Here is a 27238-nt window from a genome sequence, read left to right as displayed (position 1 = left end):
TCATAGTTTTGGTCAGAGCAACATGAGTCAAAGTCATTCTCTCTTATTTGGGAAATCTATGTGTCCTTCTGATTCAGAGGGGGCTCTATGCAATGTGTCATCCAAAACTGAGAGTCACGTTCATTCTCAATGATAACCAATATTAAAAATTCTGTAAAAACTTCAGCGTATTATCCCCCCTCCCTTTCTCCTCCTTTTCCTTCCTTCCTCTTCATTTTCTTTTTGTGTTCATCTTCTGGCTTACACAAACACAAAAACTTACAAATACTCTCTCTCATTATTAGCAATTCATACTATTTTGTGCTTTTTCTTTTTTACTATTTTAATTAAAATTTAATAAGAAGTCTATCAGAAATATCCGGTATCCTATCATTTTGTAACCAGGTAGTTCCCTAATTATAACATCCTTTTTTTTCTGAATCAAATTTTATAGATTCCCTGGAGTTCTGTAATTCATTCCAGTCTCTGTTTAATCTAAATTATATTTAAAAGATAACAGTGATCCACATGCCAAAATACCTAGGAAAAAACTTTTTTCCCTTTTATGCTGAAAGCCAGGTCACTAGAAATCTCCATGCATGTGTACTCCAGTGGTGAGTCAAGAGAGCCCACATATGGCTTATTGTTGGGTGATTCCATGTCTGTGTCTTCCCTGAACTGTCCCAGATTGTGCTGTTGTGCTAGCATGATTATTAATAGTGCTCCACTCTCAAAAGCACCCTGGTTTGCATGATAAATCATATGATCACCCTACATAAGACTATGAGATATGATTTAAATATGAGTCATACATGCCTAAAGGCCTTATTCATGGGTCCTTAATGACGTAATTTTAAGAGGATTAAAATTGAACAGGTGAAAATTACAGTTAATTAAATTCAGCTACAATTCAGTTACTAATACCCTAATTCCGTTTTCATGACAACTGAATGGGGCATGTCACCAACAGTATTCAAAGCAGATTGCTCAACCCTAACTGATGGTCTTAGATAATAATGCACAATTGAAATATATATATATAAATATATATTTATTTTATTATTTATTTTTATTATTATTTATTTATTTATTATATATAAATAATATTTATATAATTTATTTATTATTATTTATATATTTATTAAATATATATAGATTATATTAATCTATATATATTTATATATATATATATTTCTTTAACTCTAAAAATTCCAGTATTTTTGTTCTTCAATTCTAAAAATCTTAGATTGACCCCCCCCCCATTTATCTGGGGATTACATCTCAGATTACTGAAGTAGAGTTGTCCCAACTTTAAAGCCTTCACTCACCCATTCTTCTGGTCTCTAGAGTGTCCACTCATAGTTCACTTTGCTACCATGCACAGTGAAGGCCTTGCCAGAGCCTACCCTAGGTCCACTGCAGACCTACCTATGCCTAATCACAGTATTTATTAGTATGTGAAAGAGGTGATTTAAAGTATATCATCCAACATACATAATAGTGATTGGATAGAACTTTTAGATTAAGGTCAGGATAAATAACATATCCCAAATAATCCAGATATTTAGAATCAACAGAATTGAGTCCAGTCCCCACTTTTGCTGATTCTTAACTTTAATCTTTGGAGGAGTTACCAAACTTCACTCATCCTCAATTTCCTTACGTGAAATAGAGATAACACCAATAACTTGGGGTTGCTGTGACCATAAAAGAAAATAAATGTAAATCACCTACTTAAGTTCCTGGCAGAATTCCTTCATTAAATGTAGATGTTATTGTTAAGGGAGAATTAAAGGAAAAAGAAAGATTCACAAGCTTTCCTTGGAAAACTTTAATATTAACGAAAAAGAAAAGAAAGTGAACTGAATGAATTCCTAGATGATGTCTTTTTTTTTTTATGTCAAAGAGAATAGGCTTTCAGCCACAGATGGTAGTACCAGCAAAAGTAGAAAGGGTAACAAATTCAACATGAGTGATGAGCACACAGAATTTTGAAATCCCTTAACCAGATATATCTTATTTCAGGGTATCAAGAATACCTGAAAATGCAGAAATATAAGTCGACCTAAACTCACATGTGAGTTTCCCCTGAGAGGAAGGTCTTTAGTAGTAGTATGACTTTATATATTAGTGGCTCTCTTCTGTTCAGTATCCTTTATCATAGACTTAGGTAAGACATATATTGCAACTATAAAGAGACAACTGTATTGGATGACAGAAGCAAGCAGAGATAAGGGAGTGGCACTATTGCCATCCACTTAGGCATAAACTAAAAAATACAAGAAACTGTAGATGTGGTTTATCACTAACATATGCAAAAAAGAAAAAAGACTTAGATTTTAAGGGACTGTAGCTGTATGACCCAACAATCTCATATTGCTGTAGAAAATCCAGTAAGCACTTTTTGTTTTCAATATAAAATATACAAACCAAAGCTTTCTGTTCCTTTACCCATCTGTCTTTTAGATTACTAATCTTGTCATTTGCTGCCTCCAGTCTGTTAAACTTTCCACTGAGTTATTAATTTCTCTTAATTGTATTTTTAAATTCCAGAATGGCCATTTCTATATTATTTTGTAATTTAAATCTTATTATAAAATTTTCCACCGCTTCATATACTTTGTATGTTATTTCCTATAGTTTCTGAAATATGTCTGTCATTATTATTTTAAAGTTCTTATCTGCTAACTCAAATAGCTACAACATCTTTTCCCTGGTTTGTTCTCTCGGGTACTGGTGGCAATGTTCTGTCTTTTCACATGCCTAGTATTTTTTTTTAATTGAAAATCAGTCATTGTGTTTTCAAAAACAAAGATGAAAAAGTTCCAGATGATATTATTTTCATCTGAGAGGTTCAGCCTTTCCTCTGCTAGGTAGACAGAGTGGAGGGGGAAAAGGGGCTGACTACCTTAATTTAGGATTTCATTGAGAATCTGTCACATCCTATATTTGTTCTACTTTTCAAAAGTCTTCAGCCTGGATATTTAGCCTCACACCCTGTGAAGCTTCAAAATTTGATAAATGTCTTGAGGGGGAGACTGGCAGTGTTTGAGTGTAGTCAAGCCACCAATTTTATCACCCGAAGCCTGATCAGGTTCCAAAATCTTTTCTGTTTCATCTGTCTCCTGTCTTCTAGGGTGGAAACAGGATCCTCATTCCATCTCTAGCTAAGTCCATGCTATTAAGCACTTCCAGGGACAAAGAAGTTATTGCAGATTATTTAGAGTCATTTCTTCTTTCCTTTGAGGACTTTCAACTGTCTTGTTCTAGAAGATCTTGTTTCCAAAGTATCATGAAAATGTAGGCTATTCCACTTTACTTCTCTGTATTTGGGCTTATGATGGTAACTTCTATCTTGTGAAATGTTGGAACTTAGCAAATGTCTTGGGGAGAAAACTGAATTTGAGGTCCCACTACTCTCCAGTTTTGTCATTCCAGTCCGGTGTGACTGCCAAAAGTTGTGTTTTCCTGCCGCCCAGCAGCAGTGCTTTTCCTGGGCTGAGCATGGATTCTGAGCCTCTAGCTGCATCCAGAATCATCAAATAACCTCCAGGGGTAGCCTCCTACAGCTCACATTTGAAAGGTTCTTGCCTTTCTTGAATTGTACTCCCTCTGGTTCTTATTGTTTGGCTGATACCTGATGCCTTACACATATACATATTTTTTTTGTAATTGATCCAGCTTTTTAAATCGTTCTCAGTGGGGGCACTGGTCTTATGCTAATTACTCCATCTCACTAGAAGCAACATTCTTATGTAGGTTTCAGTTGAGTACAACACAGGTTTTAATAGGTATAGGTATCTAGGCAGTGTGAAGATAATTTAAAGTGTGTTTGTGTATTGGAGAGGCAGGAAAATTTTCCACTTCAACTTTTTAAGATTTATGAGACAAGGAATCACCTTATGAATCTTTCTACCTGTCTATCTACATCTCATCTATCTACCTATATATCTATCTCATCATCCCTGTTTGTCCCCATTTGTTCATCTGTCTACCCACATGTTCATCCATCTTACTTTCATAGTAATTTCATAATAATTGATTAGATTGCTATCAAAGAATTAAAATCAGTGTCTGAAACAACTAAAATAATAAATAGTAAGAATCTAAGTGCTTAGGGGCACCTGGGTGGCTCAGTCGGTTGGGTGTCCGACTTGGGCTCAGGTCATGATCTTGCAGCTCACGAGTTCGAGCCCCACATCGGGCTCTGTGCTGACAGCTCAGAGCCTGAAGCCTGCTTTGGCTTCTGTATCTCCCTCTCTCTCTGACCCTCCCCCTGTTCATGCTCTGTCTCTGTCTGTCTCAAAAATAAATAAACATTAAAAACATTTAAAAAAATGAATCTAAGTGCTTATATTTTCATTGTCTCCAGACTAAAATGAATAAACCAAATTGCATGATAGCTACTTAGTTCTGTAACTGCAAATTTTTGCTTGATCTTAGGTTAATTAATTTATGCATGCTACTATAGATCTTTTTTTCAATTTATTTATTTTGAGGAAGAGAGACCACACATGCAAGCAGGGGAGGGGCAGAGAGAGAGAGGGAGAGAGAGAATCCCAAGGAGGCTCAGAGCTGTCAGCACAGAGCCTGATGTGGGGTTTGATCCCATAACCCGTGAGATCATGACCAGAGCCAAGATCAAGAGTCGGACGATGAACTTACTGAGCCACCCAGGCACCCCCAGATCTGACATTTATTGCTCTTATTCCATTACCAACTATTTTATGATGTTCCACCAAGTTTTCTTTTCTTATCCATTATTTTTTTTCTTTTAACAATGTATAATCATTGTGTTTTGGGGTGATTATAAGCATTAGAAAATTATAATGAGAAAAATATGAAAAAATAATTTTATTTATGTGCATGCATTTAAATCAAATATATTTCTTTGCTGAAAGGATTAAAAGAAGAAATTTGAAGAAAGGTTATCTTAAGTGAAATATAAAGAACAATTGAAAAAAATACGTCAGTGGAATGAGAAAGCAGGTAGTTTGGAAATAAGGAGGGAAAATGAGGAAGCTGTAAGTAACGTCTTTGTGGAATTAACAGCATTTGGAAAGAATAAAACCACCATAAGCATCACTAGCATCTATATGAAAATATAAGAGTAAAGTTGACTGTATACACATTGGAGGCTCCATCTCCTCATAACTTAAGTCGAACTATTGTGATTTTAGATCTAGTGCCGTTTTAAGTATATAGTGAGATAAAGTAATAATAATCACTTTAAAATAAATATTTTGTCCTAGATTTAGACTGAGGTAAATATTTTATGTATGTTATTTAATCTCCACAGCAACCATTTAAAGTAAATAAACTTAGTCATGTTTAATCACAGATAAGTGAAGTGAAGCTTACACAACATAGGAAACTTGCCAGGTCAAGAGTTTGGTGAACACCAAAGCTGTGTTGAAATCCCGTGTTCTAAATCAGCATTGTCTGTAGGATTTTCTGTAATAATGGAAATGTGCTGTATCGGTACTAATGCACAGTCACTAACCACATATGGCAACTGAGTACTTAAAATGTGGCTAGTGCCAGGGTGCTTGGGTGGCTCAGACAGCTCTGCTTCCGACTCTTGATTTGATTTCGGCTCAGGTCGTGATCTTGCCATTTGTGGGTTCAGGCTCTGCATCGGGCTCTGCATTGACAGTGCTGAGCCTGCATAGGATTCTCTCTCTCTGCCCCTCCCCTGCACTCTCTCTCTCTCAAAATAAATAAATAAACATTTAAAAAATGCCACAATGAGAAGCTGAATTTTAAATTTTATTTAATTTTAATCAATTAAAATTTAAATGGCCACATGCGTCTAATGGCTACCGTACTGGACAGCACAACTCTAAAATAATTGGACTGTACTGGCTCCTGGCCCTGAAGGATCTTGTGGAGCATACAGGGATACCATTTTAGAAGGCTTTTCTTAGAGTTAATTAGCTGGGATATCACTCCTTGACTTTTAATAGAAATCAATATTGCACATGGAAAAATGTATATACTGGTTTTTCTTAGTAAATAATATGAGAAATAGCTCACTTGCAAACATTTTGTACAAAATAAACAGTATATAAGTGTTTTCCTTAAGTCAAAGGGAAACGTCCTCTCTTTTGGGTTTGCTGTGATGCCATTAATATCCCACTTAACACTGCACTAGGAAAATAATAGAAGAGAGATAGGGGAAGCTGGTTATTTTATATTTACTTAGGAAGTATTAGGTATTGGCATTATGGAGCCAAATAGCAATGCTTGGTGACTTCTACTTTCTTCCAGGTCAGGTCATGCTGAGTAAGTAAGGCGGCAGCAAAGGACATTCAATATTATTATCTCAGGAGCATGTGAGGTGACTCCTTCCCCTGACTGTTCTTCCTCATGCCAAGTGATTTTAAGCTAGAATGTCTTCTTACCCCTTCTTTTCTCACTTTTTTAACCAAAAGAGCACTTTCTTTATTTATACAAACACTACAATAGTGTTTTGCCTTGCATATGAGACCTCAAAAGGCAAACACTTTCCATATCGAAGAACATTTTTCTAAATAAAAGTAATGCTTCCTCTTCCCGAGGACACTAATTCCACCAGAATACACTGGAACTTTTTCTACATGGTTTATTTTCATATTCTTGCCTCTTGAAAGATTAAAATTATTTAAACCAATGGGAGTAATTCAAGGCCTTTAGTCCCTCCTTTTCCTCATTGGTGCTGATTATTGTTTAGGCTTTGTTTCAAAGTTGAGAATTGGCTTGATGGCCTTGGCTGCGGAAGGGGGTTTGATTGACTGCACATGTGTTAAAACCATGCATACATTACCGAGGACACTGCGAGCCAGAGTGCCCTCAGAGACACACTTCTGAAAAAGAGTAGTTGACTCAGGCCCCACCTAGACAGAGCTCAGTTCCTAAAAATAGGTGCCAAGTTGCATCCTTTAGACACGGGGCTAAAATAAATTCAGCCGTCCCATCTACTTGCTTGATAGACCCTTCAGTGGAGCCGGCCTCCACTCCACCGACCGCTTTCAGGGGACTGGGAAATTTGCTGTATGTGAAACAACGGAGGAAACTCGTCTGTGAAGATATATGACATTTTCACGAACTCGGGGTTAAGTCTATTACCAAAGGTATGTGCAATATAGTCGTTGATACATACCCACTTCCTGGGTTGGAATATGTTACAGATCAGTGAAGACCACAGGTCAAATTGAACTTGTTATAAAAGAAAATATTCAGTTGTATTTTGTTTTTATGACAATATTTAACATTACTTTATAATGCTAAATTTAAGGCTTCATATATTACTCTCTGCCAGAGAGTTAGCATGTTTCATATGTAGTGTTGAGGAATAATGAGCCAAACTTGAAACTAAAAAGTCATGAGTGAAAACTATAATTTATAGCTAAAAAAGAAAACTGAAAAAATTAGTGTATCTTCTATGACTATAAATTAGTAAAATACACAATGAATATACCAAAAAATATAAACTGTATTTCTTGGAATTTGGTGAGGGGAAGGGAGAATTTAAAATATCTTCGACTGTTGCAGCTTGCTCAGAGGAATGGGTTGAAAATTATTCTTTCTCCAGCGTTAGTTTGATTTTGTACTTCATGCCCCAGCTAGTCTCATCTCCTTTGGGAGTATTACTAGGAGTAAGGATTAAAGAATCAGGTTCTTCGATGTTTTGCAGAATTAGGGAAAGCACTGCCAGTTGGATCTGCCAGCCCTAATTATAGTAACTACAAACTTAAAGAGAGAAGACTGAGATTTTACTTTAAAGGCATCATGGCCTATATACTGTTTCAGATGGATTTTTTCTGTCTTCGATTGCCTGTGAACACTTTAATTTGGTCCTGTTGCGCCTTAAGTGTTTAGATGTTAGAGACTGAAGTGATTTGGGACAGGCATTATAACAGAATATCTTAAGACACCAACTACAAGCAAGGACACTTTAAGATTACATAATACAGGGTTTAAATATAGCCAGCTGGTGCTGAACTGAAAGATATTTATTTTTACCAGAGCTCCATTTGGTCACTGACGAGCTGTAGGTTGTTTAAATTATTTGAAAATTTCATGTGCAGAATGCCAAAGGAGTAAAATATTTACCTCAGCTACATTCAAAGCCATGATTTTTAATATGAAAGAGCACCTGTTTTGAGTGGGGTTTTTTTAATGTTTATTTTTGAGAGAGAGAGGTTGCAGGCGGGAGAGGGGCAGAGAGAGGGGAACAGAGGCTCTGAAGCAGGTTCTGTGCTAACAGCAAAGAGCCCAATGTGGGACTCGAACTCACAAACTGTGAGATCATGACCTGAGCCGAATCGGACACTTGCCACCTGAGCCACCCAGGAACTCCCTGGAGTTTTAAAGATATCACCATTGAGTGGCAAAAATATTGGATCAGAAATGAGGAAGTCTTGAGTTCTATGCTTAAATATTTCTCTACTTCTCTGCCTCATCTTTGAGTATTTGGCCTTCTTAGTATTAACATGTAAATGAACAACAAGTCCCATTTTTGAGAGTCAGCATTTTGGATGTCTGCAAATTTGGCAGAGTGCCAGCCATTTGGGAAAACTGTAGTCCGGAGTTTGGACTAAATGTTTCTGCTTTCATCTGATGTTGGGCATCTTTAAGATATAGCCTCCTTCACCAACCTGAAAATTAAAAGTAGGCATTCATTCTCCAATGAACAGAGAGAGCTTTGCTTCAAAAGATGTTCATGCAAAAATGTCATCCCAGGCCTCAAGTCTTCTATAATTACAGAGGAAGAAAGTGTTGGTTGCCTTTCCTCTGGTTTATTTTTGGTAAAAAGCCCACAAATTTCATAGATCATTTACAGTTGTCTACCACTGATAGCTGTCACTATTCAGTCAGCTCCCCTGCTCTGTCTCTCATATTTACCACAATCGAACAACTTATGCACATCAGTATTCTTTTTACTTGTTTGGTAAAATATAACTTATGATGAGATGATTTGGGGTTAGACTCTCCTAGTAAGCTTGGTACTGGGAACGATTTCCTCTCCTCTATCTCTCTCTGTTTCTGTCTTTCCCTCATACAGATACACAACTCTGGACACTAAGACCATTTTGTAAGACCTGTTTCCTAGCTGGGAGTCATGCCTAGATTCAGTAATTTATAGAGCAGGGCAGACACTTAATAAGTTCCTGGCATTGTAATGCCAAAACTTTGATTGAACAATCTGTGGGGGACAGAACTTAATTAACATGACGTGGTCCTTTTTATTTGCTTCCCACCTCCTATCTGAAAGCATTCAAAAGTTACACTTTGAAACTTAATTAAGTTGTAATTTGTTTATTGTTTGTTTTGCTTCTGAAACAGACACTTCCTCATTCAAATTACAGGCTCATCCCTTGCAGAGTGGTGGGTAACTTCAGCTTGTTCTGATTCAGAAACGACTTTTGCAGAACACTGATTTATTCCATATAGATGCATGGTCTTTATAGGACTGTGTAGATATTGTATTGGTTTTTTTCCTGACAACAAATATGTGGTGTTTTCTGACACCAACCAATTCTCCAATTCTCTAAAACCAACTCAGTATACAATTTAAATCAGTTTTCATACTAACTTGCAGAGTTAGAGCAGACTCCAGATTGCCCCCCACTTTCTCCACTAACCCAGGAACAGCCAAACAGAAGCGATGCGTAGGGCAAAGTGGGGCAGCAGATAGTGGCATAGAACACCACACTCTCTCTGGGCTCCATACCTATCAGCACATTCACACACTTGGAAGCTCACCAAACCCTGTTGTTTAGGGATTTTATTAAGATGTCATTGTGTAGGATGATTAAATAATTGGCTATTGGTTATTAAATTCGATTTCTAGCCCTTCTCCCCTTCTCAAAGGTGGGAAGTGGGGTTGAATGTTCCAACTCTCTAATCACTAGGTTGTTTTTCTGGCAATCAGCTCCTATCCAGAACTCATTTCTACTTTCCCCCAACCCCCACAGAAGACCCAGAATCATCTCATTAGCATACCAAAGACACTGCCAACCAAGAGATTCCAAGAGTTGTAGGATCTGTGTGCTAGAAGCCAGGGACAAAGACTAAACATTTATTTTTTATTATGTCACATATGTCTACAAAATCTCTTCTCCTTTGAAATGCTACCTATGAACTCCAGAGTAAAACTTTTATCCTATATACTTTCCTAATCATTGGAATCCATCACTTGTAAATTTAACTAACCTGAGTATTTTTTATTTGTACAGTATAATCAGTAAAAGCACAAAGGACAACAATTAGACAAGGAAAAAAGCAAAGATTTTATTTTCTTGAAAACATTGAAAGTCAGCAAATGCAATGATTACTTGTATCTCTTTAGATACAACAGATGATGGTGTAGCTATATTTAATGACTCTTTATGAGCCTAAATGATGGCATAAAAATAATCTGCCAGTGAGCAGTACAGTAGATAATCCAAATTCCTGGTAGAGTAGCTGTACTTCTTAAAATATTGTCAAGAATAAAATGAATTTATTACACAGAGGACACAAAGAACTTCAGTGACTATTTGGTTTAACACTTTTAAGTTCTAGATAAGAAAACTGAGGCAAAGGAACATTAATTAGTAAACTCTTCTTAAGCACAGAGAACTAGAAACCAACTCTTTTGACTTTTATTTCATGCTGTATGTCATTCCACAAAGCTTTATGCCATTAACATCAACCCAATCCCACTCCACCCCCATGACGTGGGGTATCTTTCCAGGTATACCTTGATAAAGTCCTTTTTTTCCAACAGTAGGTTTTTGTTGCTTTTTATTTTGCATTTCCTGTTCTCAGAAAATTATGCAAAATTGTGTAAAAGGAGACCTAGTCCACATATTTAGTTAAAATTCAAAATATGATGATGGCTTTATTTTTTAATTTTACTAAGCATTTAAGTTTGCTCATCCTCTGTGTTAGAAGAACTCTTCCCCCACCCCCACTGTCTTGTCATTGGCACATGATTTTTCACTGCTCTTTTTGGCAGACCTTCAAGTAGATCTGTCTTCTACATTCTTATAATTGTATGCAGGATATATCCTGCTGCCTGGTGAATTGAACACTTTAGATATATCTGGTGGTTCAAAAGTAAGTAATTGCCAAATTGCTCTAGACATACACATGATTTAAGATAAATATAATATTAAAAGAATCTATTTTGGGAAATATCTCTGTTTGTACAAGATCCAATAGCATCTTCCTAAAGAATCTGAGTAGATCAGCATGTGTATTTCTAAATGTGTTAACGTGGTAGTTACCAACATTGAAGAGCTAAAAAAAAAATTCATATCACCATTAATTTTACAAGCAAAATCCAGCATTATAAATGATTTCCAAACATGTTCTCAGTGTTCTTCATTTAAAGTTCAATGAATGTGACTTAACGTAAACTAATGTTTGATTATCATTTAATGTAATTTTTAATTCATAGGAAGTTAATTGCATTGAAATAAAACGTAGGTAGAATTCACATTATAAAGTGGCTGGGTTTTTTTTAGCTATGTATGTTACATTTTGATAAGTAGAGTCCCATTTCCCGATGAATTACATTATAACCTTCTAGGTGCTTTATCACTGTCTATGTTGTTTCCGGTAATTTTGTTTGTTTGTTTTTAGTCAGTACTGTCATAATAAGAACTCAGCTTTACCTTATCTAGCCCGGAAGCCTTTTTGTCAAATAATTCGAGGTTCATAGGGAATGGTAAATAAGAGCTTGAAGGAGACAATGAAAAAACTTTTTGTAAAGCTAAGGGTCACCTTTTAATGTATCTGTTTTTGAAGTTAGAATTTTTGACTCTCCACACAAGGGTTGTACTGCTAAGTTGGAATATTTCTGGGAAGGGACAAGAATAAAGTGAGTTTTTTCACGTGATTAAAGGTTGTCAATTACAGCTACAAGCTCTTTATAAAATTCACTGCCTCTGCTTCTGTTGGATCCCAAGATATTTCCCTGCTACAGGGAGGAAGTCTGCTGGTTTGCTATTGAGGGTAAAGCCCAGCAGCAGTTTTCAGGTAGAATACAGGGGCTAGAGGTAGGGATGCTAAAGGAGCAAGTGACGGCCATCAGCAGCCAGCTTAGTTCTTAGTTCTGTCCTATGAACCCTTCCAGATGCTCAGAGTGGGAACAGAACCTCATTACAGCCCCACCTTCTTCAGGAGAAACTATGCTAGCCCTCTGAGTCCCAGAGCACTCAAAATCATATATTTTTAGGAATGTAACTGTATTAGTACATTCCTGCTTCAGTCACTGACTCATTCTGGAGTGGGAATAATTTCAGGATGCATCATCATCCATCTGTCATCCAGAACTGGACAACAGCCCCAACTTTGCCTCTGTAAAATATCAGAGAAATGAAATATGAAAGGAAGGCATGTATTTGTATTTGTTACATTTTTTTTCCTGAAAAGATCTAGCCTGGCTATTGCAGTTATCAACCCCAAACTACTATTTATACTTTCTAATAGTCCACCCTTTAAATAGAAGCAATAAATTACCTCAGGCTTCAGTGTTCACCTCTTTTCATTTACCTCACCATTTCAACCCAACTGGCCCCAGTTTCTTGACTGTGTCATTATAGTACGTTATTACCATTTCTTTCCATTATGTTCTATTATGCTCATATTTATCTCTATATATTATTTTTTATAAAGTGTGGTGTTACTGGTGTCTCCATATTGTCTTCCATTTCTTTCATATTCTTGAAGTGCATTTGGATGTTCAAATAAAGAGTAGTCTTCAGACAAGAACCAATAACCACAATATCATCCAAAATGACATTTCTTTTTACTCTTTGCATAACATTGAACCTGACACAAAATTTTGTAAACATTTGTATCAAGAAAGTGTCAAACATCCTTACGACGACAACAACAACAACAATAATAATAATAAACATAAACATTTTCTACAGGATTCTTCTCCCCTGGATAGATTTATGTTAAAAGTTCCAGGAGCTGATATGTAAAACTTCATTTTTGATATCATCTTTACATTTTAATCAATCTGAATAGTTCTTGAAATCAGAAAGATTTCTCAAGTGATGCAATATCTTCTCTCTCTTTGCCTTTCCTCTTCCTTCTCTTTTAATCTCATTTCCATTAAAGACCTCTGGAATATATTCCTTAGTATATTATCCTTAAGATGTATGCAGTGCCCTCAGTTTACCAGAATCACAAAAACACCATCTCTGAGGGCCAAAAGAGGTTCCAAATGAACCCCAGATAACACTTTATTGGGAAATCAGAAAATGCTGTCAGGTGAGCCCTAATTAGTTGAACACAGACCTTGGAACCAGACTGCCTGGGTTTGAATTCTGGCTCTTATACTTACCATCTGGGTGGCTTTGGGCAAATTATTTAATAGCTTTGTGCTTATTTCCTCATCTGAAAATAGAGACACTATTAATATCTATTTCATAGGGTTGTTTTAAGGATTAAATAAATTAATATTTGTAAAATGACTACAATAGTGCCTGGTACATGGTAAGTGTTGTATAAGCCTTTGCTGTTACTGTTGTTTTTGTTATTATTATTTAATATATGAGGCTAGTATAACATAACCATTATCTCTTTCCCAGAGAGCAAGATAAGAAAATACGGTACCAAGTTTTCCTAGATGCTGAACATTCAGAAAAACACCACACTAAAAACTGTTTCAGAGAGAAAATCATCTACCTGATTTAATAGGTTGTTCTGTTGTTAAAGTCATCCTTACCTTTCAGAGATGCACTTTTCAGCTCAAATTAAATTTCTGTCTTCTCTGGAGTTGTAGAAAGCTATTAAGTGCCCTCTTTCTATTATAATAATTCCAACACTTGAAACTAATAACCTTCCTATTGTTCTTGATGTCAACATCACATTACTTCAAGAAATCGAACTCTTCAACTACCTCAACCCTAATGACTCTGTCTCCTTTCTGATAGAGCTGCTCACAGCCACTTACTGGACCTTTTCATTACTTTGACTTAGTTCTTGGACTCTCAAAGTATTCTCTTAGACCACAGTTTTCTCTGTTTTCAACTAAAACTGATCTTGGCCCTCAGCATAATCTTCCTATCTTCAACACATCCTGCCCCTCAGCTTTTCTACTTTTCTTTGCCTCATCTCTCTATAACTTGGATCCACTTGCAGTGTCTGAGTAAAGATGGAAGGAGAACACTCACTGAGGGGGAAGGCACTGAAAGATGGGGCTGTAGGGACCAGACTGTTTACAAAGGGAATCTGAAGCAGCAAAGGCCAACAAGAATCCAATAGCTGAAAAGAAAGCAAAAGATCACGAGCCAATGAAAGGTGCAATGCATCAGATTTGAGGGATGTAGCTAAGCTATAAATAGGAAAAGAAATGGCAAGGTCAGAAGTAAGGAGGACTAGAAACAAGGTGGGATTGGAGCCTGTGATAGACATCATGCCTGCATTTCAAACTAAGGCCAGGAACAACTCAGGAGTGTTGGATACCTGGAGTTAAGGGCTCCTGAATCCAGGCTTCAGGGATAGGTCTAAGAGCTTAAAGAAACATGCTTTAGACCTGATGCCCACTCAACTGGGGCCCCATTGTCAGCTGCAACAGTAGAGTTTTCATTGACCCCTCTCTGTTTCATTTGTCCCCACATTCTTGAGCTAAATTTATCTCACCAGAAGCCAATTCAACATTTTCCCCTGATGTATTATTTGTACTCCCATTCCCAGGATGCCTCTCTCATTATATAATATATAATACATAATATATAATATATAAATATTGACTCCTTATCACATTTACCATTATTCCCGAGAACCCCAGATGTTCTCTATTCTAATATACATCTGGAAAATTTGAGAATAGAAACAGGTTTGTGAGTAATGCTTTTTAGAAAAGGGCTATGTTGAATTTTAAAATGCTTAACAACATAAAATTAGGGCTTAGATAGTCACCAGAGATATGCCCTGGGTGTAACAGAGATGAAGCTGAGAGCTGATGGAGTGTGTGTGGTGAGACAAAAACAGAAGACTGGGGATGGAGCCCAGGAAACTAGATATGGTTGGGTGTCAGGAATTTTTCAGGAGACTGAAAATGATAGAGCAGATGCGTCTGGTCTAAGCTACTCACCACTCCATGCTCAGTTTATAAAGAATAAGGCAGAGTGTGCTGCAAAGCATCAACATTTTTAATTCCTCCTTCTGAGATACTTTCTGTAATGGCAAGTGTCAGGCTTGGTGAGGTTTATGACGTTTTCCTCAGGCCCTGCACTGCTGGTGAATGAGACGTAGGGCTTTCTGTCACATCTGCTTTTCTTGGCAACCTTCCATCTCAGAAGTGCACTGGGACACCCTGAATACCTACTGAGGTCCTTCTCCTAGATCTCAGAAAGCAAATAGGATACCACTTGTGATTAGATGTTCCTCCAAGGAAAAATGTGAGTGTGCATCAGTGTCTGCGTGTTCTGTCTGTAATCCTGCTCTTAGCCCTCTGGCCTGAGAAGGCTAGTTCTTTTCTTCCGGACTGAACTGCGATGGAGACATAAATATATCTGGAATTTTTTAGCTATAATATTTTTCTAATTGCTTTCTGCAGATATGTAATAACAGAAGAATACCTGGCAGAAATTGAATTTGGCAGAAAGCCCAAAGTTGACTGGTTTTACTTTCCAAGCAAACATTCTTGTGCAGTTCTAATTTTCACTTGTTCATGCGGTGTCCTGAGGAGCAGTTTTGGTGATGAGCTGGATTTCATTGTGGGAGACTCACGGGTTCACAGGCAAGAAGTTTATTTTTGTTCCCTCCTGGAAGCTGTAATCCCAACTTTCACATCTCCAGGCTGCTTAAATATCTTCTGTTGCAGAATTGGGAACTTGTTTTCTACTCTTTAAAAAGAAGTAAAAGAGAGAAAGTAACAAAATCTGTCAACAGGAACTATCGAAAGATGGACACTGGATCTTGCACTATTATTTCAAGACAAATTCATTTGATAAATGCTTAATGGTCATCCACTGTGTATACGTTGTGATGTCAAACGTTAAAACAAACAGTTAGCTGTTTTCATCTCGACTGTCCATTTATGTCTTGGGAATCTAGGAATTTTAGTTCCAAATAATAATAAAAATGCAATAACCACTTCTGCAAGAATGTTAGGAAAGGCTCTGCCACTCATCATTACGGAAAGCACGAGCAGATCATTCTTAGAAATGCTTTAGACTCCTCCTACTCCCAAATAAGGGCACATAAAGAGCATTTCTGGCCACTTTGTGATGGCCATTTTGTAAACTGATGAAGCTAAGAGAGACTTTGACTGAAATCATGGTAGATACGGTTATGCAGGCAAACAAAAGACTTAAGAGATGGAAACCGGTGCTGAGCTCCTGGCCAGTGGTTGATGGCCTGCAGTTGTGGTTACATGTCTAAAATTTTTAAAATAGCAATTGCTGACAAGCAAGGAGTTGCTTAAGTTTACAGTCTGAGTTCTTCCCTATCAGGTGAGGTGTCCTAATACAGTGGCAGGTCACACTAAGCTGAAATCACATGTCCATCTGCCCAAGACTTTTGGTGTCTAAAAGAAATAGTCTGGGGAACTTAATCCAATTTAAAGCTTCATATGGAATTTTACAATGAGGCCCAATATATAATTTTAAAATTGCTTCTTACAATTCACTCCCCCCAACTTCCCACCTCTCACCTTCTCTTACACTTGATCTAAAATACCATTGGCCTAGGAAATCTTTTGTTTGCAAGTTTTAATTAAATTCTTTGTTGTTCACAGATGTTACTGTCTTTTTTTTTTTTTTTTGTTACTGTTTTAATGTGCATAGAAAAGAGCAAGTTTTAATCTGGATAACATTTAAAGAGTGATTTTTACACTTCACCCTTTAAAAACAAGAGTGAAATAAGCAGCATAAATTGAGTTCCTCCACTTATGGTGCACTTAGAGGATTAGGTTTTGACTCTAAGGGAAAAGAAACAAATGCCAATGCCAAATTTTTAAAGATAAATAAGTATAAATAAATTAAGGGATGATGAGACTGACTAACTATGTACTTCATGTGTATCTTAAGCAGGGCAGACTATTAAATTACTTCCCCTCTTTGGACTGTCCCTAGTACCTGCATATCATTAGGAAACTGACATCATCTTTTTCTTTTGAAGTTACTGTCCACATTTATATGCAAAGGGCATGTAGGGCACGTTAATTGTTGGTGACAGAATAACCCAGGACCCGACTGATTCAAAGTTTTGATACATTAAAATTATTACTCTTTATGAACATCCCTGTTCTATATTTAAAAGACTGTTCAAAATATATAGAGCATTTTTAGCGCCCCCTACAATTATAGGGACAGTAATGAGAAAGTAGTTGTTACGATACAAACATTTGAACAAGAGGCAAATTACCTTTCAATTTAGAGCACATTAGTAGAACCTATAGCTTTTGTAAGAAAAACATGGATTCATAACATTTCTTTTTTTTTAATGTTTATTTTTGAGAGAGAGAGACAGAGCACAAGTGGGGGATGGGCAGAGAGAGACAGAGACACAGAATCCAAAACAGGCTCCAGGCTCTGAGCTGTCAGCACAGAGCCTGATGTGAGTCTCAAACTCAAGTTTTGAGATGATGACCTGAGCCGAAGTTGCACACTTAACCTACTGAGCCACCCAGGTGCCCCAGATTCATAACATTTCTGCTGAACATTAGCATTTTTGTCATCTTACCCAAGGTTAAATGATTAAAGCCCACATCGTTTTGAAAGTATTCATTTTCTTAGAAAGTGGAATTTTTCTAAGAACATCACTGCTCTGAAAGACAGAATTTATTTCCAGAGGAGTCAGTTATTCACCAAGCAGTATGTTACATTATTGAAGCATTTTCTCTTTTCCCTCGACTGCTTAGCTTTTCCAAATAATGTTCAGTAAAGAAAGTACGTAGAATTAGTGTGGTTTCCCTTTTTTGATCAAGCCTATCGGCCATTAGTTTTAAAAGAAAAAATAACATTTCAAAGGATACTGTAGTTTGTAGACTTAGGCAGAGAAAGCACTTTTAAACAAAGACTTCCTTAAGGTCATTGAAAAGAGTTGGTGTAAATTTGGAGACTAAATTTCTTAAGACAAAGGCTTAAATATATTTTATTACTCAAAGGAAAAGGGTGATTAGTAGGAGAAAAGCTGCCACAGCATCAGTTGTCTAAATTGGTGAGAGTCAGAATTTGATGATTTGGGCTTTCTTTTAATATCCTTTGTCACATGCTAACCTTAGAAGAGAGGTGAGAGTTAGAAAGAGGGCGAAGTATCGGGGAATTCCTAAAAACAGATCCAGAAACCTCTGGCTGTTCCAGAATGCAACTAGCACAGAAATGATTTAAAGTCATAGTCGGGAGATAATTAACTTCCCTACCTCTGCCTCCTACAAACAAACCACTTAAAGATGGGCACACCACGGGATGTTTCTCAAAGCTGCAAATTAGTAAAGTTTCAGCATCTCCATTATATTACTGTGGCTCGTTTTTTGACCTGTTGAGTGCCCTCAACATACTTGGAACTCAACAAAACAGTTCAGTATACATGAACTAGCTTCATATGGATTTTTACAAAACCAATGAGAGAAAAAAGTGGACCATTTTAGGGAAGACAGATTCTAAGCTAGTATGCATGACTCATCTCCATCTACCAACAAATTGCTCTGACCTCAGAATGAAGTCACTTTGTGTAATCTGGAGGTCCTGACAGTTTTAGAGGTGCTGATGGACATGTTAACTAGTCTGTTCCTGCACTGCCTTTCAGAGGCACACACATTTGCTGCTAATCACAGACTGACTTTGATGACTATCTCTCTGTGGTTAAGAAGCGATTACATTTGCTTGCCATTTTTCAAGTTCTAGCCTAACTAAAACAAACAAACAAACAAACAAACAAAACAACCAGAAAGAAGATGGAAGATATTCTCTTCACAAAGGTACTGCCCACTAGTAAACGTGCCACACGTAAAGGAGATTTGGAGATGGGTAATCACAGGGAGTTTGTGAAAAGGAAAAGCAGTAATGAAGCAGTGGGAATAAAAAAGGAGTACTTTAGAAAATAGTGAGGAAAAGTTGTATCAAAAAGGTAGCAACTCAAGCAGACATGGAATAATGTAGAATGACATGAAATTTGGGGATTTTCTGCAATAGAGACTTTCGGAAGAAAAGGATGGAATTCAATTTAAATAAAAGGAATACTCAAGTAGGAAGAATACCTACATTCAGATTAAATGAATATAGCAACACCTCTATTTAGGGATTACTTAACACCTAAATAAAGGTACTTAGTAGAGGTATTTAGTAGAGGTACATAGCAAGGCAAAGTTACCTAGCAGAGCAACAGTGTAATGGGTCACAGGTGAGAAAAATCCAAGACCCTTCTTGCCTGTAGCAGGCAGCCACAGGGCAGCAGAGACTCAGGGAGTGGCTGCATCCTCACCACCTGGCTGGTCCAGACCATGGCTCACTGCACCATGCAAACAGCTCAGAAGTTGCATAGAGAAATGAAAAATGTTAAATAACTGACTGATGGTTTCATGACTTTATCTAAATTACGTAGAAGAGGGGAAAATGTGGGGGATGTTTTTTTGGGAGGAAACAGTTGATCTGTATACAAGGGTGGTTTTCATGAGCTTTACGTTTTCAGAGGACTGCCTTGTTGCTTGCTGGTGAACCAGTTCATGAGCTAGTGTCAAGATACAGTTTGAATATCACATTCATTGAGTTAGTAATTTCTTCTCCTTTACATGTTTTCTCTATGCCTGTGGCCATATGAGTAGGGCTATGCCATCTTCTTTGCTTGAATCTCATCGTGTAGTTCCATTCCTTCATGATTTACTGTGCTCTCTTTGTTTCAGGAAACATGGTAGATACCAGGTTTATAAAGAGGAATGAATATCCTTACAGAAGGCTTTAGATTTAGGTGGATCAGAGTCAAGTCCTATCCTTTCTCCTTATAGCTTTGATCTTTGGGAGATTTCATAACTTTTATTATTCTTAGACTTGTATCAGCTCAGATTACCTGCATAATTGCATGCAGGAGATATAATAACACCTAGGGTGACTGGCAGCTAGTGACCATTTATTATTTACTGTGTGCAAGATACTATGTAAACTACTTTATAAGATCTCCTTCAGTCCTCACAGGGAATCACTAGGTTCTGTTATCATTCCCATGATAGAGGGAAGAAGAAAGAGGCTTAGAAAAGTTAAGCAATTTGCTTAAAGTCAAAAGTGAATGTCAGAGATAGAATAATATTGGGCCTCCTGGGTCCAGAGTGGATGGTTGATCTGCGTGTGGGTCTGCCTCCTGATGGATAAGAGCCCAAGACAGAACCTGGAGTAAAACAGGTTTACAAAATTAACTTAGCTCTGTCCTGTGCTGGGGGAACTTGCATGTTGGTGGAAGGTGACAGAAGCCCAGTGGGAGGTGGGAGGGTGGGCGGGGATATGGCAGGCAGAGGAACTTGAAAGATACACTAAAATGTAATGTCATGCAAATCGAAGTGTAATTTTTAAGTGGTGGGAGAGCACAGTGGAGGGAGCTACTCACTGCCCAGGTTAAGTGGGGGAAATCTAAAGGGAAATTGAGCCTGTGGTGGGCTATAAGTGGCTCTTTAACCCCATCAAATAGGATTGAGCTTGATCCATCTTATGTCATCTCCATATAAACAAATATGGTTTTGGGGGTGGGGATGTGGAGTGTGTGCCACCAAGTTCCTCAAGATTCCCCACCTAAAGAGAACTACATTTGGTGTGTCTTCAGTCAAGCCAGCTTCCTTAGCAGGCTGAGCCATCTGGGAGCTGGTTTTATTCAGAAGTCAGCATGTTGAAATGATGCAACCTGTTGTATTGCTGTTTTTAGAGATAAGGCCAAATCAACACTTCTTAGAATACTGTATTTCCTGAGAAGCTCTCTGGTTTTTTTCTTTTCTTCTCTCTTCAAGTAGCACAGGACTGAATATAATGGTGATTAGGTCATGCCCAGCCTTGAGCGCTGTGCTTGGCTCATGGTAGATGGGTGGTAGATGTTTACTAAATGCATGACTAAAGCCTTAGGAAGAGAGTTTATCAGATACTTTTATTGTATACTTGGGATGCAGATTCAAACAAGAGGACACTGGTGGAAGCAGGACACCACCTGCCATGCCCTGGAGCAGAATTGATCAAGAGAAAATTAGATCAGTGGCCCTTGCTTTGCATTTCTCTTCCCTTGTAGTCAAGTCTGTCATTTCCCTGCTTGTGTGGATCGATACCTAACCCCATCTCAAGTTTGATCTCTGTAGTGACCAAAGAAATATAATTGAGGAATTTACTTCGATTTCTAATTCTAAACTCAAGCTTATAAGGATGAAAAAAGAACCAATTAGAGTCATAGAAATTCAACTTTATTGGTTTCCCCTTGACTTATCCCTACATGCACTAAAATAAATGTTTAGAAAGGGTTTGTGTATAGATGTTTAGGAAGCAGAAAGGATTCATAGCCTTAATTAAAATGTATTTTATAATAAAATGTTATATTTTAATTAAAAATATTTACATGAGAGACTGTGTAGAATTGAACAGGTAGTTCAGGAATACTTGAACTCAATTCCAGGCTCAGCCACTTACTAGATGATTTTATCTTTTAAATGTTACTTTCTTCATCAATTGAATGGAAATAATACCACCGATTAGATATGGTCGCTGTAAGAATTAGATGTAAAATGTAGGTGTATAAGAATACGTGCAAAATGCTTAACACATAATCAATACTCATTAACAGGCAGTTATCATTGTTATAATGCAATATATGTTTGATTATGCTAGGGAAATGTCTAACATGAGACATAAGTTGTAAAACTATGCACCATTGATAGGCATTTAATGGTTCTAATTTATTTGACCATTTCAAAGAAATTTAAGTCATTTTATTCAATTATTGATTTTTTAACTGGGCAATTCTTTAACTACACTAAGCAATTAATTTGAAATATTTAATAGCAATATGATTAAATGTCCAAATATACCCAAAACTGGCAATATTACTGTACTAATAATTATCTAATTTCTGACTAAATTCTATTTGTTCTTAACTGCTTTAGTACCAGAAGTACTTCGTGTGAGACGCTAGGAGCTGCACAAAACAGGACAAGTCTATATGATAATACATTACTACAATTAGAAAGGGCAGTTCTTTTACTCAGAGAGATTAAAATCTAAATGGACATTTAAACTTAGTCTTATCTATAAGTAGATGGGCATTTCTTCTTTGGGGCATGAAGAATAACTTCAAAGATGTTTCTATCACAAGGTGGTTTGTGTATATAAATCTGTGTGATTTGGGGGACCTGGAACTAAAATATGACTTAAAAAGGATCTACTGGGGTGCCTGGCTGGCTCAGTTGGTTGAGCATCTGACTCTTGATTTAGCTCAGGTCATGATTCCAGGGGTATGGGATTGAGCCCTGCGTTGGGCTCCACACTGAGCGTGGAGCCTGCTTGGGATTCTCTCTCTCCTTCTGCACTCTCCCCCATTCATGTGCGCTTGCTCTCTCTCTCTCTCTCAAAATAAAAAAATAAATAAATAAATAAATAAAGATGTTTAGAAAGACTCTACCATGTAGTAAATTCTGACATGGACAGGTGTATGTACGTGTAGAGTGGATGCTTGCATTAGCTTCCTATTGCTGCTGTAACAAATTACCACAAAAGTAGTAATTTACAATGGCACAAATTTGTTATATTATTGTTCTGGAGCTCCAAAATCCAAAATGGGTTTCACTGGGCCAAAGTGAAGGTGTTGGCTGGGGCAAGCTCCTCCCAAAAGGTCCAGGGGGTTGGGGGGGATCTGTTTTCTTGCCTTTTCCAGCCTCTAGAAGCTGCCGACATTCATTAACTCATGTCCTCTGCTTTCAAAGCCAGTAATGTACAATCTGCACTGCCCCCCTCAACCCCTCTCTCTCAACCCTACCTCTGCTTCTGTCATCACCTTTCCTTTCTGACTGACTTTCCTGCCTCTCTCTTTAACTTATGAGAACCCTTGGGACTATGTGGAACCCATCTGGATAATCCAGGATAATCTCCCCATCTCAAAACTCTTAACTTAAATCACATCTACAAAGTCCCCTTTGCCATGTAGAATAACACATTCACAGATTCTGGGGATTAGTATGTGAACATTGTTGGAGGACCAATATCTTGCTTTACAACATTGCTGAATCTTGTCTTCTTCCTCTCACAGGCAACTGGATGTACAGTATCTGGTGAACTGGGAGAGTACTGGCTAGGGAAGGGTGGAAGGGTTAGTAAGGAGGCAAGAACTAATTCTTTTTCTTACCCTGAGAGGTTATCTGTTTTTGTTAATGTATAAAGCATGGTAATCAAATGAACTCGAATGAATGAAAAATTTGGGGGAAGGTGACAAGTGTATACACAACAACACAGTGCATTTGGAGGGAATAGGACCATACGGAGGCTAGTTTTAAAAATGGAATCTGGTTCACTCTGCTCATATACTGGATGGATGCCACAGTACAGTTTTTGTGCTGTCATGGCACACACTTTCACTCATTTTACTCCTTGCCCTTCCTCTCCATGTATTTTTTTAAGAACTATAAATTAATGCAAGATTGTGCTGTATATTTGCTCTTTCATTTTATTCTCCATCTACTTCTTGGTTTTATAATATTCAAATGAGGGTAAAATATATAAAACTCAAATTGATTACAAATTTGACTTGGCAGCAGCAATATGAATGTTTAAAAGAGATGAATTTTATTATTAGCTGAGGGATATGCAAATATTGAGAATTACAGAAAACTTATTCATGCTAATGGCTGTGAGCCTGTGCTGTGTCCATCAGTATGATATCCTGTACACGAGTCTGAGCTGGATTATAGATCATATGTTTAGATTTGATAGAAGTTAGTTCATCACTCTCCCAATTTAGTTCTAAATCAATTTTCCAAGTACTAAAGAGTTGACTTCTTTATAATGCATCCAAAATACAGCAGGAAGCCTACTGATGCATCACTGAAAGTGTGTTTGCCTTATTGAAGCTGATATCTGTGTTTGTACCAGCTTTGTGGGCTTCTTTGTGGCCCACCAGCTCACTTTCTTCCTGGCTCTTAGTTTGGACTAAATAAAGATTTATTGGATTGGCTTTAGAAAATTGCAAAGAAAAAAAAATTATCTTCTTGTTTATTTGCTTAAGAGTTCAAATTACTATTAAAACTTGGAATTTCTTTTGAGTCATAATTATATACTGGGTTAGCTCTCTGGGACTAGTTTCTATATGTTTTTATTATATATGCAATAGGAGTCAGTTCATGACAGAACAGTCTCCTTGTTGTTTGAAGTTCGCTTCATCTGTTTACTGGGAAGGTGAGTGTTTGGGTTTGGTTTTTGGACACGTGTATTTCTTGAGAAGTAGCACAGATTGTAAAGTCACAGAACCTAGAGCCAGACTGCCTGGCTTCCCCTTCCAGCTCTGAAATTCACCAGCCACCTATCTTGAGCAAGTTTTGCAAGCTTCCTGTGTCTCTGTTTCCTTATCTGAAAAACGGAGATAAAAAATAAAAATAGTCTCTACCTCATAGGGTGGTTGAGAGCACTAAATGGATTAATGTCTGACACGTAGAAACCATTTCATACATATTTGCTATCATTTTTTATTTGTGAATCATTCTTTTGAGGCCTTTATTTTCAATCATGTCTACAATTTTATTTCTGACTTGTCAGTGTACTTTATTGAAAAAAGTAATACTTTTAGCTTATTTATTACAATTGCCCCTCCACTTTTCCTTTTGTCTTATAATTATTTTTGTTTAAAAGATTTTTTTGTTTATTTATTTATTTTGAGAGAGAAAGAGCGTGTGGAAGCCGGGAGGGTCAGAGAGAGAGGGAGAGAATCCCAAGCAGGCTTCATGTTGTCAGTGCAGAGCCCCATGGGGGCTTGATCCCACAAACCATGAGTTGGTGACCTGAGCTAAATCAAGAGTCAGACGCCTAACCGACTGAGTCACTAAAAAATTTTTTACTTTAAATTTTTTGTGCTTAGAAAGTCCAACTGAAATCATTTGCTACTTCTCTAAAGATTTTTTATCATTTTTAAAAACCATCTAACTCTTAACTCCATCTAATACTCTGTAACATGCTGTGACATGAGGAACTGTTTGATGCTTTCCACAAAATCATTACCCAGTTTCCCCAACATGATTCATTGGCAATGCTGCTGTCTCCTCCCTTTTGTTCTTCCACATAGTCACATGGCCAGCTCCTTCATGTTTCAGGGCAGATGTCCCCCTTCTGAGGATGCTTGCCCTGACACCTGCTTATTGATACACCTGAATGGATTATGTCCTCTCCCATAGGCTCCCAACTTAGCTGGTACAAACCTATTAACTCTTGGGTTATAATTTCCTGCCTTTCTTTCCAACTAGATTGAAAGGTGCATTGTAAATGTATCATATGCTTACTGTAGATAACCAATAGTTGTTTAAAGATAATGAGTAAATATATTAAAATAAGCCTTCTTAATTATATAATGCAAATCATTTCCTTTTGAAATTTCATATGGCAAAGATGGAGGGAGATATGTGAATGTCACCCACAGCAATTAGATTCCCATAAAGCTCTCCTTTTTCTTATTACTGATGGTGTTTATATGTTGTTGTACTATGCTAGTTAGCATGTAGAGGCCTACAGGGTTACAGCTTCACAGTGGGATTAGTATCTTCTATCTGTTGAATGGCCCTCTATCTCATTTAGTACACTTTGTCTTTAATGTTATTTTGCACGAAAGGAATATAGCCATGATGACTGTTCTTCATTTTATATTTGCCTGTTACATTTTTGCCCAATATTTTCTTTTTAAATGTTTAAAACCTTGTTTTAGGTTTATTTCCTGTGAGCGGCATATGGTTGGATTTATTTGTTTGTCTTTTGGTATGGCGTTTGACCTGTGTTTATTTTCATGACTGTTATATCTGATCTTATTTCTACCTTCTTGTTTAGGTATTCTATGGTAAAACCCTTTGTTTCTGACTGACTTTTGTCACATGGACTGTGTTTGACTTTGTGTTGATGTCTCACATGAGTACCAAAGTGGACTCATATAGACTTGAGCTCACAGAACTGAAATTTCAGTAACCAGTATCCAATTTTCTAATTGATTTTAGTGTTTAGTGTTATAAAGGGGGCATCTAAGGATGTCTGAATTTTGTTTTTTCATCACAGAAACTCTTCACGTCTAGATAATTGTAGAACTTTTCTCTCTCCTTGTAAAACATTTCAAGTTTTACAAGGATTTATTGTTATATTGGTGCTTTAAACTTAATTTTATTTCTGGATTATGGTAAATAATTTAAATCTATGCCCAAATTTTTATTTTCAGCAATTTTTCCTCAAATATATATGATATGTTCTGCTTACTCCCCCAGCCTCTCACTGCAATGCTGTAATTGTAAGGTTTGGATTTTGCTCTCTCTTCTCTGGCATCTCCTTTCACATTGCTATAGCATATATTATTCTATTTACTGCCTTCAGTGTGTGTTTTAATTCTTCTAAACACTTTAATACCTCTGGTTCTTTTCTCATCTCTGACAGCTTTCTTTTCTTCTGATTTTATCTCAGCCTCCTATAAATCAGACACAGCTAATATGAATCTCATAACACCAGCAACTGGTCTGTCAGTGAAATACAGAGGTCAAAGTATCTTAAACTTTATTCTACAGACTTCCACGTAACCCACATTGGGTAGGCAAAAGGGAAAAGAAATAAGGTGACTCACAAAAATTTAAACGGTATTTGTGCAAGCCAGTTTTGAAGCATCTGGTGTTTATATCTATCCTTTATCCAATTATATCCATTATAGTATCATAACATGGTCATCCTTTCCATAAAACTTGATCCACCACTACAGTTTAGGAATGTACCTCTCATATTTTGCAGGAAGAAGAAATATTACATTTAGAAAATGTGCTGAGATGGAATCTTGCTTTAGAAATAAGATCATGACAAAGCACTTGGCTTTGAGAACTGTGCCACATTGGGTATTTCTGAATAGACATTTTTCTGACTTTGACCATATTTTTGAGCAACACACTGATCCCAGCACTATGTATCAAACCATTGACCTTTATCTCCAAGTTCTTACTCTTTGAAGATTTTAGGTTTATATATATAACTTGTTACTTCAGATTTTAGACAATTATTTGTTTAATGGGAAATGAAGATAGATTTGTTATTTGTTAATGTTGTAAGAGCGAGCATATCCTTTTATAAACCACAGAATTCCAAAT

At 37.0% G+C, this 27238-nt stretch overlaps 1 protein-coding gene across 1 annotated transcript in view; it reads left to right on the top strand.

Annotated features, from left to right (window-relative positions):
• The first annotated feature begins 6902 nt into the window (after nucleotides 1–6902).
• Nucleotides 6903–27238, top strand: part of XIRP2 (xin actin binding repeat containing 2) — a 74383-nt gene continuing 54047 nt past the window's right edge. The window contains exon 1 of the mRNA XM_060621452.3: nucleotides 6903–7091. The gene's annotated coding sequence lies outside the window, so the exon portion shown is untranslated. The remainder of the gene's footprint in view (nucleotides 7092–27238) is intronic.

This window comes from Panthera onca, chromosome C1 (assembly GCF_046562875.1).
Source record: "Panthera onca isolate mPanOnc1 chromosome C1, mPanOnc1 haplotype 2, whole genome shotgun sequence".
NCBI lineage: Eukaryota > Metazoa > Chordata > Mammalia > Carnivora > Felidae > Panthera > Panthera onca.
The sequence above is the reverse complement of the archived record's forward strand: the minus strand, read 5'-3'. Positions and strand labels throughout refer to the sequence as shown.